General features: G+C 36.5%; 1 protein-coding gene across 3 annotated transcripts in view; it reads left to right on the top strand.

Moving 5' to 3' along the window:
* LOC149567661 (Tetratricopeptide repeat (TPR)-like superfamily protein) overlaps positions 1-15,584 on the top strand; it is a 177,092-nt gene that overhangs the window by 38,544 nt on the left and 122,964 nt on the right. The window lies entirely within an intron of this gene.

Raw genomic sequence — 15,584 nt, 5'->3', positions numbered from 1 at the left:
AGTATACTTAGTTAGCTCTTCAAGAGTCACAGTCACAGTTGGATGAGGTTACCGTGGAGTTACAACGGTATAGTCGACATTAGCCCTAGACCCTATTCAGTTACATATTGTGGTTGGTGGTGAGTTTGCTTCCACGGTTGGGGATGAGGGACATGATGATGTGGCCAAAACATCTGTCCAGCATATGGGTGCAGTAGGTACAGAGGAGTTGAGAGCATTAGGGGAGACGAGCTCTCATGGTGATTTGCTTCCTTCTGCCAGAAGCGAATCTATTTCTTCATCTCATATAGCTGATAGCATTAGACAGTTGGTGGTGACACATTTTTAGAGGGATCAACTGTGGGTCGCAGGGGAGCAAGTTGATGCTTCTACATATAATTTCTACTATACAGAGTCTTTCATGGAATATCTTATGGAGAGTTCAGATGTGCGGAAGGATTCATACATAGTGTCTGAGGGTACTCTCATTTGAGGCTCTCATGCTATTCAGAGGTTGGTGGGAAAGATTGTAGAGACTTTGTCTACTATGCTTCCCCACAAGGATTTCGAGGTTGGGTTTGCTGAGAGGATTGGCCAGGATCGTGACTGACCAGTAGTTCAGAGTCAGAGATTGGAGCCATCGTTTGATTCCCAGTTTGATGATGATGAGCCCTTGACAGAGATTAGGAGTTTTTATTGGCATTACACTGTGAGGAGTGTTCATCATTTTTCTTTTGAGCCATAGGTAGAGGATTTGGTTTCACGTCGATGTGGGTTGGCTCCAGTTTCATGCCATCCATTATGGGATGGGTTAGCACCATATTTTGCAGATGGGATTGATAACTGCAAATTAGATCCTTTGCAGTATCTACACACCTAGGACAGTTTCATAGAGGTTGGAGTTGGTGGTAGTGTTTCAGGTACCTATCGTTGTTACCATCTCCACAGTGCAGTTGGGTGTGAGTATCAGTTGGATGGAGACTCAGGTGTGGACAAAGTTGGTATTTTAGTTGGGTTGAGTTCCGATGAGTTGTTGCCTTCATCAGCGCCTTAGTTCAATTTTTAGATGATTCTGATGTTGATGTCCATTATTTGGGTGTTGGTGCTACAGGAGTTGTTTGTACACAACAGGGATAGTACGCAGTTCTACCTTTGGAATCCAAGTGGATTGTGATGTCCATTTTGCTCCAAGATTGCTTGGGGCAAGCAATCTTAGGGAGCAAGGACTCTAATGTCCCTTATTTAGCAGGTTCTTGTAGTTGGCTAGGTCAGTTCACCATCGCGACCCTCGTAAGCTGATAGTAGGATTTGAGGGTCTTCGTTGTGTGGTTGTAGGCTTTTCAGCAGCCTATGGTGTGTTTTGGTTCCGTTTGAGGGACTTACTATTTAAAGTAAGTCAATCTGTTGGTTCCAATGAGCTCAGTTGAGTAAGAGGAGTTGGAAGATGCTCTTAGTTTTAATTTTGGGCTCCAAGAATCTTGGAGGGAGTGTCTATTTATAGTAAGTCACCCCATCAGGTTCATTCATTGTCGTTTATCATCAGGATCACTTTGGTGTTACCAGATTTCAATTCCGATGCTTCTTCAGTTGTTTTCGCAAGATAGTTGAATTATTATATTTATTCATCTAAATACATTGAGGTTGCTATTTCTGTTGGTGTTGGTGGTTGGTCACCTTAGTATCATAGCTCGTTGGAACTGAGAGAAAAAGTTTTAAATCATGGGAACAAGAAACAGTGGCCTTACATGTCAAGATTTGAAGTTATGGTGGAAAAGGTCATTTTTGGAGTCAAAAGCAACTAATAAATTAGTTTATAATGACACTTTATTATGTTTTAATGTTGTGTGTGGGAAGCTTCTTAAGTGAAGTTCATTTGGGAAACTTTGTGCCATTAGGAGATTATAAATATGAGCCCATTTGATGAGTAAAGCATCCGATTGATTATTTTCTTTTGTTGCCTACGAAGAGTTTCTAAGTTTGCCAATGTCTTTGCCCTTGTTGAAGTATAAGGGTTTGGAATTAAGAAGTGTCTAGCAATTCATAGCTAAGGTATTGCGAATTAATTATGAGAATTGTCTTAATTAAATTATAGTATTTCCTGACTGTTATGTACTGTACCTAGGAATTTCATTATGGCTGGAGAATTTGTGATTTGGAACGCCATTATTGTCTACTGTTTGGTGTGGTTAAAGAGGAATGTACTGTGGCTGTCATCCTTGTATTTGGCAGTGATTTCAGACTTTGTAGAAGGCTGCTATCAATTATTGGAGGGCAGCAATCATGTTTTAGAGCACTTGCGATTATAAGCAAGGAGCATGTATTTTTGAACCTACAAGTAAATTGGATTATTTCTTGAGAGTTGCAATCCATATTTCATTTGTTAGAAGTCAATTTCCAAGTTCATTATTGCATTTTTGTAAATTTCCAGAAGTCAACTTTTAAATTGGATATTAGTAGCATTGCCATCAATTATAGAATTATTTCTGAATTGTTTAGTGGTGTTCATTTGTCCAAATTGATAAAGAATTAATCTATTAAAATTGTGAGCAGCTCTGGCTGTGAATTTAAAGCATTATTTATTGAGTGATAATAATTTGCTTGTCAAATGTTTGACAAAATATCAAACTGTTGATTAGCAAAAGCAAATTGATGTTTGTTAAGGATATAGCCTATTGAGGGTTATTAAAGATTTTAATGCTTGAAGATTTAACCGATTTATTATAAAGTGACTTTATTACTTAAAAAGTGAAGAAGGATCTCATTTTCAGCTTGCTTGGTTTATGATTTAGACTTTGATTTCTCTCTTGGAGAGTTATTTGGAAATCTTAAGCTTTCATCGAGCTCGAGGAAAAAAACCCTTGTGCCAGTAGACAATGGACACAACCCCATTTTCAATGGAGACGTTACATCAATTATCTCACGTGTGCTTATAGGTTCTTTCTTTTATTTCCAATTTGATTGTATTTCTATATTTAAGATTGGACTGGATATTTGGTTATTGTATTGCTGATGTATAATGCAATAATATATCTGAGGCATTTTATGAGAATCTACTAGTTTATGTTGTTGGTTTACATTGCATCATTAATCTGTTTATGTTGTAAAAATTATTTTCAGATAAAACCGTGAAAATATCCATTTGGGATATTATAGTGGTATTAGAGCATCAACCTTGCCATCTGATTGGGTATAATCAGATATTTACAGAAGGATTTAAATTTTGAGCAACAATTATGACTTTTTATCTCATTTGATGAAAACCTGCTCCATCTTATTTAATAAATTTCCTATTGTTAATAGTTGAATGGAATAAAAAATTATTGTTGTCGTAGGAAATTTTTGGACAACAATAATAACTTTTTGTTTAAGGTTGGAGCTTATTTATTTAATTAACACTGACATCATTTTGATTCACACCTACAATCGTGAGAGCTAAGACTGATTTTGATTCACACCTATAGGTCTCTACATATGATATGGATATGTATGATAAACATTTTCTCCCACCTCATAAGAAATTAACTTATCCCATACACCTACTACTTCACCTCATTCAGAAAGTCAAATGAAAGTAGCTGAACATAAAATTATTGCAGCTTTATCACTCTTTGATGACATATATGGGATGTTTGCAAGGCACCTTTAGAAGGAACAGATGGAGGGGAAACAAAGGGAACTTAAAGAAGATTTTTCATAGCTGTTAATAATACAAGAAGGGCTGAAAACTATGAAATCAGATTACCTACACCTTTTAGATTGTGATCATCTCTTTGATCTTGTAGAGATTTACTCAAAAGCATCGAGGAAGAAGGAAGCAAAGGTAGATGTATGTACATATGAGCTCATGAATACCAAGGACACCCTTGAGGCTACTTTAGTGGCATTTCATGAAGCAGAAAATCAGATTGTTGTGTTAAAATTTAAAATTAGATTTGGCATGCTCTAATTCCGCCAACCATTTAGATATGACCATTGAGGAGGTTGTTAGTGATGATAGTGTGTGAGTTCATCAACATGGACTGGTTTCATCCACATTCAAGGGGCACATACTACCATATGATGAGTCATTGACTAAAGTTGAGATTATGCAGTGTGACTATACAGTGAGGAGTGCTCATTACTTTACGTTTGATCCACATGTAAAGGATTTGAGGTGTAGGTATGGGTTGACTTAGACATTGTATCATCCATTGTGGGATGAAGGTCTGCCATCTTCGGAAGATGGTATTAGAGGTTGCAAGTATTTGAATTAGGTGGTGATGAGAGATAACTTACAAGGGCACCAACCAATTCTTCACTATAGTGATATGTATCTTACTGTGTTGCTTACTTTATGCCACGAGGGTGTTGTGTGGATACAGGTTTATAGGACGATTATGGTGTCAGTTGCTACCAATTGGGTTATGTGTAGAGTCAACACATTCATAGGAGTCTTGTAGAGGTATGACGTAGTTGTGAGATTGTAGATTCCTTTACTGGATTGTATGTCCTTATGGATGATGGATGTGAGAGCGGTTTGCTATGGGACTTGAGTATTGATAGGGTTAGCAATATAACTTGGTTGGGTTCCATTGATGGGCTTCACCAATCTCGGCATGGTGAAGACGAGGTCAGAGTCATGCAAGAAGAGTTCGATGATCTTCTTTGATATATTTTGATTTTGATGGATTCCTCTTGTGTACAAATTTTGGATACTTGGTTGATGTATGTCCTTAAATAGTTGAGGAAAGCGAGATAGGATGGCTTTTGGAGACACTCTCTTTTGAGATGTTCACTCCTGTGATACCAATTATTGGCTTACTTCGTGGTTGTCTGCATGGTGGTATGGTTTATAGGATAGTTTGGTAGATATCATCCTCTTCATGGGCACAAGTTTTGCAGGAGATAGTGGGTGATATTAGGGACATTACACAGGTCTTCACTTGGGACCCAGGTGGGGTATCCACATGGGTTATGGATCAGGGAGTTGGGATGAGTGATTTGTCACACTCCTTTCTTGGTGGAGATTGGTATATTATTAAGCTCCCACGACCTCGTGATGTTAGAGGTGTATGCAATTATAGTTGGAGGTACTCAGTGGAGTAGCGGGCATTTCCTTTTGTGATAGCAGCACATGGCAAGTTGTTCCAATTGAGTACACACATGAGATGTTTTGGATGTTGGGTATCCAGTTGATTGGTGTTTGGGTTCATGTTGAGTTGTTTTACGATTCTAGGGTTAGAGATATTTACACTAGTATAGCACAACAATTGTATAGAGTATCAGCTTTGAGGTAGATTTGGGATCCAGGCATTTGGTTCCAACTTACATATGCGGATTGCTTGGAGCAAGCAATCTTTGGGAAGGGAGGATTGTCATGTCCCCTTTTTTAGCCAGTGAGATTTGTTGCTTCATTAGCCTATTTTGCCTTGATCCCATGGGAAAACCATTTTTTCATGTGGTAAGAGCAGTTTTTGGCCTAGGCTATTTTTGTTGTGGGCTAATCAGGGTTATTTCAGTGAGGTTTCTAGATAATTACTATTTTTAGTAAGTCACAGGGCTGAGTATTCTTGGCATTTCAAGGTTGGACTTGGAGTGTCTTGCCGAGACCTTTCCGGCAAGATATCACACATGTATATCCAAGTCCGTCTGGTTAGAGATTTTAATGCTTGAAGATTTAATGGATTTATTATAAAGTGACTTTATAACTTGAGTTAATATTGTTAATGTCACTTTATTACATATGGGCACTTTATTTCCTTAAGTGGGAGAAAGTGTTATTTTAAAAAAGGAAATAAAGAAATAGAAAAGGGAATTTGAAGAGTCACCTGCTTGTGTTTAAAAAGTGAAGGAGCTCATTTTTACCATGCTTGGTTTATGATTCAGACTTCACTTTCTCTCTTGGAGAGTTATTTGGAAAGCTTCAATTTTCATCCAGCCTAACGAAAGAAACCCTCATACCGGTAGACAGTGGATGCAACCCCATTGTCCATGAAGATGTCACACTAGGTGTCTCACGTGTGCTTACAGGTTCTTTCTTATATTTCCAATCTAACTATATTTTTGTATTTAAGATTGGATTGGATATTTGGTTATTGTATTGTTGATGTATAATACAATAACATATTTTGAGGCATTTTATGAGAATCTATTGGTTTATGTTGCAAGTCATCTGTTTATGTTTTGAAAATTATTTTGAGATAAAATTGAGCAAATATCCATTTGGGATATTACAAGGACCAACAATGATATCTTTAGTTCAGCAGAAAGAAATCTTTAGTTACTCAGAGTTCTACAGAAGTTGAGTACATTGCAACATACAAGGGAATTCGAGAAGCAATATGGTTTAGGAAACTACTGATGGGGTTGTTTGGACTTTGGACAATCCATGGACTTCACTATTATACACTGTGATAATCAAAGTTGTATAAAACTTTCAATGAATCTAGTATTTCATAACATGTAATATCCCTCAATAGGTGGTAGCTTAATTAACATTAATTTTCTTCACAAGTTAATGGTTTGACATTTTGTCAAACACTTGATGCACCATTTTGTTAAAGCTGTATATGATGTTTTGAAATGTATTTGCTTTTTTGAGTTTTTGGTGTGCATGTTTTTTGCAAATCCAATTCAGTCAATAGAAAAATGCTGAAACTAATTGCTAATTGAACGATAGATATCAAAAGTTAAATTATGCCAACACATCAAGTTGCTATGAATTGGAATTACAAACATCAAACATGGGTGGCAAGGTATGAGCTGGAAATTACAATCAATAAGTAATGAACCTGGATTTTGCTTAAAATGACAGATTTCCCTTGAATTTTCCAGCTGCTTAACTGATTGCAACCCCGAAGATGGTGACCAGGCCTTCACAATTCAAAATGCAGGCCTGGAAGTGTATATTTGCAACCTTTCCTTGTTAGTTACAACCCCAAAAAATCAAATCACAGGCTTTGGTTATTACACACAGGTATTGGTAGCAGATTGCAGAGCTTAACAATACAAACACAAGCCTCAAATAAGTAATGCAAATGCTAGGATAATGATTGTGGGCCTGTAGTGATTGAATGCAGGCTGTGTTGAAGTGATTGCAAGGTATCAAGAAGCTAACCACTGCCTTAGGAATGGTTGGCAACTTCTTAAATGTGTACAAACTTCTCTGAACCCCACATGCATGTGTCTCTAATCACAACAACTTCAATTAATTCTCGCAATGGTAGTAAAATTCTTCAGCATTAAATTAACTTCTCATATACAAAAGAAACAGCAGAGAAGAAATAGGATTTTGCAATCATGATTGCAAACAAACTCTAGAAACTTGAAACAACAACAATATCTCCCCAATCACAGACAAATACAGTAAGGAGATCCAACCCAAATTCAGAATTAAATCACGATACCTGAGTAGTGATTCAAAATACCTTTCAGCTTCAAACCCTTTTACTTCAGCAAGGGCACAAAAACAAAAACAGGAAAAACTCTTGGCTAATAACAAAGAAAATAATCAATTGGATGCCTTACAATGAGCTCAGATTTATAGTCCCCCAAAAGCACTTGTCTTCCAAACGAAACTCCACTTAAGAAGCTTCATCAACACAACATCGCTTTATAAAATATAGTATTAATAAAGTGCCATTATAATAATATAACTTAGTAATTAATTAATTAATATGAGCCCGTGCAATAAATAATATCATTCGATGCAGGTGATGATTGACGACCAACGTCAACCAATTGCATTGCCAAGAATAGCAACTTCTCGAATTAGACTTACTAAAAATAGTAAGTCCGTAATTGAGACCCTCAAATCACCCTATCAGTTCACGAGGGTCGCTCTAATGACCTGACTCCATCAATGGCAAGAGATTGCCAAAAATGGGGACACTATAGTCCTCCCTCCCTAAGATTGCTTGTCCCCAAGCAATCCCAAAGAAAAAATGTATACCACAGTCCACCTTGATCGTAAAGGAAAAACTGTGCAATATCTCTATTGCACACAACTAGCTCCTGTAACACCAACACCCAAATAATGAATGTCAATAACAAAATCATCTAAAAACTGATTGTAGGCGCTAATGGACCCAAGAATCCATCGGAACTCAACCTATCGAGAATACCAACTGTGTCAATACTTGAGTCCCTATCAAATCAACACTCACACCCAATTGCACTATGGAGATGATAACAACCTTAGGTACCTAAAATACTACCACCAACTCCAAGCTTTGATAAATTGTCCTATATAAAAACTCTAAGTATGCTCTGATAGAATTTTCAATGGCAATAAACAATTTTGCTATGTTTCTTGTTTTTGTTAGTATCAATTTTCAGAATACATCAAAGTGCAGGAGAAATACTAGCAACACAATTTCAACATTATTTATAATTTTATGTGGAAAGGAAATACAACTAACATAAATGAATTCCATCATTAATTCAGTAAAGGAACCTGATTTTCTCCATAGATTAATTCCTTGTGCTTGTGGGCTAATAGGGAAACCCAGAATATAAGACCAAGGCAGCTCTTTAACATAACGTCACCATGGCTATCCACAATCGCAAGCCAAAGACACTAGCAAATAGTTTGGAGTAAGTGCGGAATGCTCCCAAAACAAATTGCGGCCAGTTGGGAAATGATGTCCAACAAACAAACCAAATGCAAGCTATAAGTTCAGAATGTCACTTGTATACAATTCCACCTAGCACAAAAGACTCCAAGAAATTAATTAAACCCACATCCTTGACGTCAAGTTGATGGAAATCACAGACGCAAACCCTCAATATGAAACAACACATTGGTTCCCAAAACTGCAAATTGGAAATCCAAGAGCTTGCACTTCTTCGATAGGATTCCACAATCAGTTCTGGTCAACAAACGGGAATACTTCTCGATTCCCTTGCACTTCAGGTTCCGCTTCACCCAGGGGGGTAGACATCCTCGAACTTGATCACTTGGTTCAGAGTTTTTCTAAAGCGAATTTAAGCTTTGGAGTTCTCCGGCTGGCAAGGTCCTCAAACTCAATTAAAATGAAAACTAGATGTTGAGTGTTTGAATTGAATGAATTGTATAAGGTTTTAATAATGGATTTGATGCTTGTAGAAGGACTATATAGATTTTCTAACTTCAATAATAGAAGGCCAGTGCCTCTGCTCATCCTGGCAATAGAGTCAACTTCAGTGAATTTTCATGTACAACTTTATAATGTTTTACACACTTTACTACTAACAATTAAATAATCAAGATGCGACATATCAAATATATATTCAATCTTAAATTAGTCCAGATTGAACTTTAACTCCTCTAGTAGGGAGACAAACTAGACACAAATACGGAAGCAATTTGATATTTCACAATATCTGTGATGATCGAATTTAAAATGCTAAATGACCATGTTCACTTATCCGACATTTAAATTGTATACAATTTTTCAAAAAATTATTACAAAGGACGATTCATCTGCAGTTTAAATCTCCATGCCATTTATAAATAAACAAAGAACATTTTATTTTATTATTAAAATAAAATAATTGAATTTATATTACAAAGTCATATTAAACTCCTTATCCCTCCGTACAAGTAATATAAAATACTTCTCGTGAATGTGAATGTTTGAATATATTTGAATGTTCTTCCATTTCCCAAATAAAATAGTTCATATTTATATCCTATTTGTTTGAGGACATGACTTTTCATGTTAAAGACCTATCTCCCTTCAAAAATAAATCACACTTCTTCAGAAGTTAATAATCTTCTTTAACTTTATGACTTATCAAATGAAAATCATACTTCCTCAAAATAATAACTACTCCTTTTAATATCTAATTTGTAAATGTTGTTTAACCTTAATTCAAGCTCTCTGTTGTCTGCAATCGCATGGTTTTCTACAAAACACATGATACCGCCATGCTCATTGATTCTTTGGTGATGGTGACCTCTTCCTCCCATGACTTCCAACTCATGGTGGGCTTTTTTTACTCTCTAGGTTATCGTAGCACTCTATAGATGATAGAGAGATGATCGTGGGCATGATTCAACTGCTTGGAACTTCGTTTTGGAGTGCCTAGCTCGATATTCTTCCAAACACATTACATATCTTGGTGGAGTGATGGAGTTTCTCGGAATAGAGTCTCCTGAGAAAATATATTAATCTCATACGCTATTTTTTTTGAATTTTCCCGTATTAATTCCCATCATTTGGAATGATGATGTGAATGCACTTATAAGTATCTTTCATTTTCAATCGCGCCTTGCTAAATTCTAGTTTGATGATCATTGCTTTGTGTTTTGATATTCAAAGCTTGTATATCAGTTATATTGATGTAAGTTTATACAACAAATTGTGATAGCCTTCACCTATGGATGCACATGTCTATGCTTTCATCATTGTTTTAGGTTGGAACTGAAATCATGCATGCTTGCTGGGCAATTGCCATGACTATATTATAACACCTCCGCACTCAATTGGTATGAAGTGGCATTCTTCTGGTCAGGCAAGATCTATGTATACAATATTAATCTGACTTCTTCGAGCATCTCCTTCTGTGTGGACAATATTTCCTTCCTCTGGGTCTGTTTTGAACACATAACAGAGTGGAGCGAGGACTTCATTCATTCCTTGGAAATTTTGAATGGTTCATCTTCGACAAATATGAACAAAATATGCTTCATGGTTCCTTGATTGCAGATTTTCTAAAAGAGAAAAGCCATATCTAGATGTGTGCCTTAAATATTGCTGTTATTTACCCCTTCAATCACCAAGCTTTAGTTATCTTGTATCGTAGACGTTATTAATCAGAGAAATCCAAATCACGTTTGGACTTTAAAACTTTGCATCTGGGGATAATGTCTGAAAATGAATCTTCGTCTAAAATGGAGAACAACCAGTTGAAAGTAAAGAATTTTTTTATCTTTTAGATGATGATTCATTCCAAATTTTTAGTAGTGAATGAAATGCTAGAGACATCCGTATGATGTTTTACAATGTTTTGTTCTGTTACAACATTTACAATTATAGCATCAACCAATTGCATTTTTTTTTGGTCACCTAATCTAAGTCCTCTACGTGATGAAAATGTTTGTCAATCATTGCTCATATATCACTCTGAAATATTCTTTTGCATCCTGAACTATGATTTAGAACATTCTCATGGTATGTTTGATATGAGATACTTGTGCATGATCCTGAAATGCATGCAATATATATGAACCGATTTCCTTTCCACATTCTTTTGATCATGACTTATAGTGTATATTGTTTGAATACAAGTAGTGGGTAAGGTCTTATAACTTGACCAAGTGCAAGCATCAAATTGGCTTCTTGGATTTAGAAGAAAAGGAACACTTAGAAGACGAGGACTACACATAGTGAATACGAAGAGTCTCTTTTTGCGTGATATTTGGGATTCTAAATTTTGCCAAAATTAGAGTTCCATCACGACAGTTACCAATTCCTCAGTGTATAACAAATTGATTGCTAGTATGTAGCCAATACAATCGACTTCCTTCAAAATACTTATCTTTGTAGCCATAGTGATTACAGTTGGAGAATTATGATAATTGTTTACTTCAGCACAATTACCAGTGATGAATCTCATAAATTCTTCAGAAACCCTCAGGGAATGAAAGAGCAAGAAAATATATAATATTCAAGATTGTTCTTCTCCCTAGATACAGAATATATAGTAGGAGAAGGTTGGCCAATTGTATACTTCAGTGCAATTTCCAAGAACTTCTCAGACGAGACCCTTATACTTCAGCAAGGGCTCACAAGTCAGAAATCAAGAAAAGCTACAAAGGCACAAAAAGAAAATACATATTCAAGCATGCTTTTCCCAATGCAATGAACTCTCATTTATAATCTTCCATTGGCCAAAGTTCCCTAAGTAACTCCACCTCATAAATTGTGGAAGTTTCCCAAAAGAACTCAACACTAGAAACTTTCCACGTTCCAACACGCTTTTTAGAAATATCTTTTAATGTCATTATTATAATAATATAAACATTATTATAATAATGCAACTCAATGATTAATAAATAAATAAGAGCTCATGCAATTATTACTTTATTAATTGCAAGTGATAACCAACTGCTGAAGCCACCCACTGCACTGCCAAAAGTAGCAATTACCAAAAATAGACTTACTAAAAATAGTAAGTCCACAAATGAGACCCTAGAAACACCCTGTTAGCTCATGAGGGTCACTATGATGAGCTAACTCCAACAATTGCACAGACTTGCCAAAAACGAGGACATTACATCCTAGGTGTGTCGATACTGTAGGTGGCCTAACTTGCAGTTGTCGATCCCATTTGCAAAAGATGGTACTAACCCATCCCATAATGGATGGTATGAAACTGGAGCCAACCCACACCGATGTGAAACCAAATCCTCTATCGGTGGGTCAAAAGAGAAGTGATGAGCACTCCTCATAGTGTAATGCAGATAAAAATTCCCAATCTTTGTCAATGGCTCATTAGTATCAAACTGGGAATAAGGAGATGGCTCCAATCTTTGATTTCGAACTACTAGCTGGACAGGATCCTCGGCAACTCTCTCAGCAAACCCAACCACAAAATCCTTGTTGGGAAGCATTTTAACCAAGGTCTCTACAATCTTCCCCAGTAATTGTCGTATAACATGAGAGCTTTAGATAAGAGAACCCTTAGACACTCTGTATGAATCCTCTGCAATCTGAACTCTCAAGTAAATGCTCCATGAACAACTCAGTGCAGTAGAAATTATATGTGGAAGTGTCAACTTGGTCCCTACGACCCACAATTGATTCCTTTGAAAATGTTGCACTTCCAACTATCCAATGCTACCAACTATATGAGATGAAAAAATAGATTTGCTTCTAGCAGATTGAAGAAAATCACCATGAGAACTCATCTCCACAGATGCTTTCACCTTTTTTATACCTACTGCACCCATATCCAACACGGATGTCATTGCCACATCATCACATTCCTCATCCCCAACCGTGGAAGCAAAACTCACCACCAACCACCACAATATGCAACTGAACTAGATCTAAGGCTAGTGTCAACTGTAGCTGCTCCAACTCCACAGTAACCTCATCCAAATGTGACCGTGACTCGTGGAGAGATAACTAAGTACAATGAAGAGATTCCACAGTTACCTCAAGCTCATGGGTGAGCTCAACTACTTCCTTCTCTTTCCCTTACAATGTCTCATAGAAGGTGCTACCTCACTCAAGAAAGTAATCCCTATCAACAACTAACTGTGAATAATTATGCTTCAAGATCTTGACAGCCTTTCAAAGCGCATAAACCTCCGCTAGGAAAAGGCTACTATCACCATGCTCATCTAAATAGGAGTACCCCAACCAGATGTAGCTAACATTTGATGAATAACATCATAATGCTCAAGAGCTAAAGAGATGTCACTATTTCTCATCTTCAACTAACTGGTCACATGATGCCTCTGTAACCCTTGACTCCTATGCAAACAATCTATCTCACCAACTACACTTTGATAGGAGATTGAATCTAAACTACACACCCCATGACTGCTAGCATCATGTGCGCTTCCATACACACATTAATAACCAAGGCACAACTACTTGGTCCCTCTACCAACACCTCATCTGAGGAAGTGGAAGCCCTTCCTGTTTTGAATTCCACACACGACTTTGCTTCCCTCTCTACACTAAGTCCTTGTAAATATTGATCCTGGGACCCATCCAAAACCTCCTCAGAGTCATCACCAAATAGCTAGCAAGGAACACCAGACCCACTGCAGCTCATAGCATCCACAAAAGGATCATCAGAGATGTCCTCAAAAACCTTGCTAGAAACTTTTTACAGCGATAGAGACGAGTAAATAATAAAACGCATGAAGCGCTTGATGTATCCAATGTGCCCAAGGGGAAAACAACATTCCTTAATCACTTTCGTTATAAAATGCCGCTTGACTGATGTGGGGGAGAATAAGAGAACAAAATGATAAGAAACCTGACTGATCCATTACAAAGGCAGTAACATATGCTTGCACACATAAACTCACCGTTGATGATAAGGAGGAGCCACAACAGCAGCTATACATGCTGGAAATAGCAGCAACACAAACTGACAGCATCTTGCGATGGTATAACTGAGTTATACTGGAAGAACATGAATTCAACAGAATAACCAATAAGAACAGAGTAACTGCCATGAAGCCCAGCTTGTTTATTCATAACCTGGAAAGAAAGAGAGAGGTCCAAAGAACTTAGGAGAAAAGTTAGTAGAGGAGAAAAAATAAATTTGCAGAGATAAGTGAAAGACAAGAGTTTAGAATTTCATATGAAGCTACTGATTTAAAAAGATTTAGTTATTGTGGAGATTGAATCAACTTGAATTCAAGGAAAGACATAAATTTGCTAAACTGAAAACCAGTATCATTATAAAAATAATTTTCAAAACCATTTAACAGTCCTTTTATTGTAAATAAGCATCCTTTCTGCACTCTTTGAGAACTCTGTCCAACCATATTGAGAATATCAAGGTAAACTAATTTTTTCCAGCAGGCCTTTATCACAGAAATAGATCTTGAAAGAAGACAGACATAAACAATGGTCTTGAGTTTATGTCGATTTTTTTATAATGGGGCTTTTATAACACGTCATTTCAAAGAACAAGCTTAAGGTATTTGTCATTTACTAGAGGGCTTAGAGCTTAATATCTGATGTAAAGGAATGGCCCTTGCATTATATGTAACGGATCTTTTTAAAAATTCACTTGGGAACCTTCTCATTCAGAAAAATGCAGCTACGGGGAGATAAAGTCCCTGGATGGTGACTAATTCCAATGGTCAAGCATGGGGAAGGCATCTGAATTTCATCATAATTGGTTGCCTAAGTGAGTGTTTATGAGATGTATTGTCTGAAATTGCTGAGAAGATGGTAAATAGAATTGTGATGCAATATCTTTTGAAACTTTTAAGGAAAATCTCTCTCTGCAAAATTAGGTAGAATTTAAATTGATTGAAGTTTACATTAGCTGAAGCATCATGGAAATCAGCATTAGGCTTTATTCATATTCTTACTTTCATTTTCTGTAAGCTTCCAAGACAGTCACTCTATTGCTAAGTGAGGTCATTGTGGTGGTTTCATTAGGCGTTATGCATATACTTACTATCTGTAAGCTTTGAGACAGTCATTCTATTGCTAAGAAAGGTTATGTGGTGGTTTTCATACTGAACATGTGGGACATAAAGCCATAGTGAAACATTAAGACAAAAATTTAATTAAATTTATGGTTGAATAAGCATAGTACTTGGTATTTCCTATAGTTGACTACCTGAAATTTTATTACAGAATGACCTTCAATAAGAATGATCAAACCACAATATTTTACCACTACATACTTTCAGCAATTTTTTTTGAATGTCTTTTTAGTAATCTGGTTATTCTTCATTCATTCCATAATTGTTCTGAACCTTGATTCTTCCCTAGCGCTTTCAATATAGTTCCTACACTGTTGCAGAGCTTGAATTGTGTTATAGGATACTGTTATCTAGATTATTCACTTATGCCCTTTCTTTTATGTTTTCAGTTTCTCATGTACCAACTTGCACGGGAAAAAAATACTTTAATTTTGTTTTAGGTCTTAATTACGCA

Source organism: Cupressus sempervirens, chromosome 3, assembly GCF_028749045.1.
Source record: "Cupressus sempervirens isolate cs-2001-9-10 chromosome 3, ASM2874904v1, whole genome shotgun sequence".
Taxonomy (NCBI): Eukaryota; Viridiplantae; Streptophyta; class Pinopsida; order Cupressales; family Cupressaceae; genus Cupressus; species Cupressus sempervirens.
Note: the sequence above shows the minus strand (reverse complement) of the source record. Positions and strands in the feature narration are given on the sequence as shown.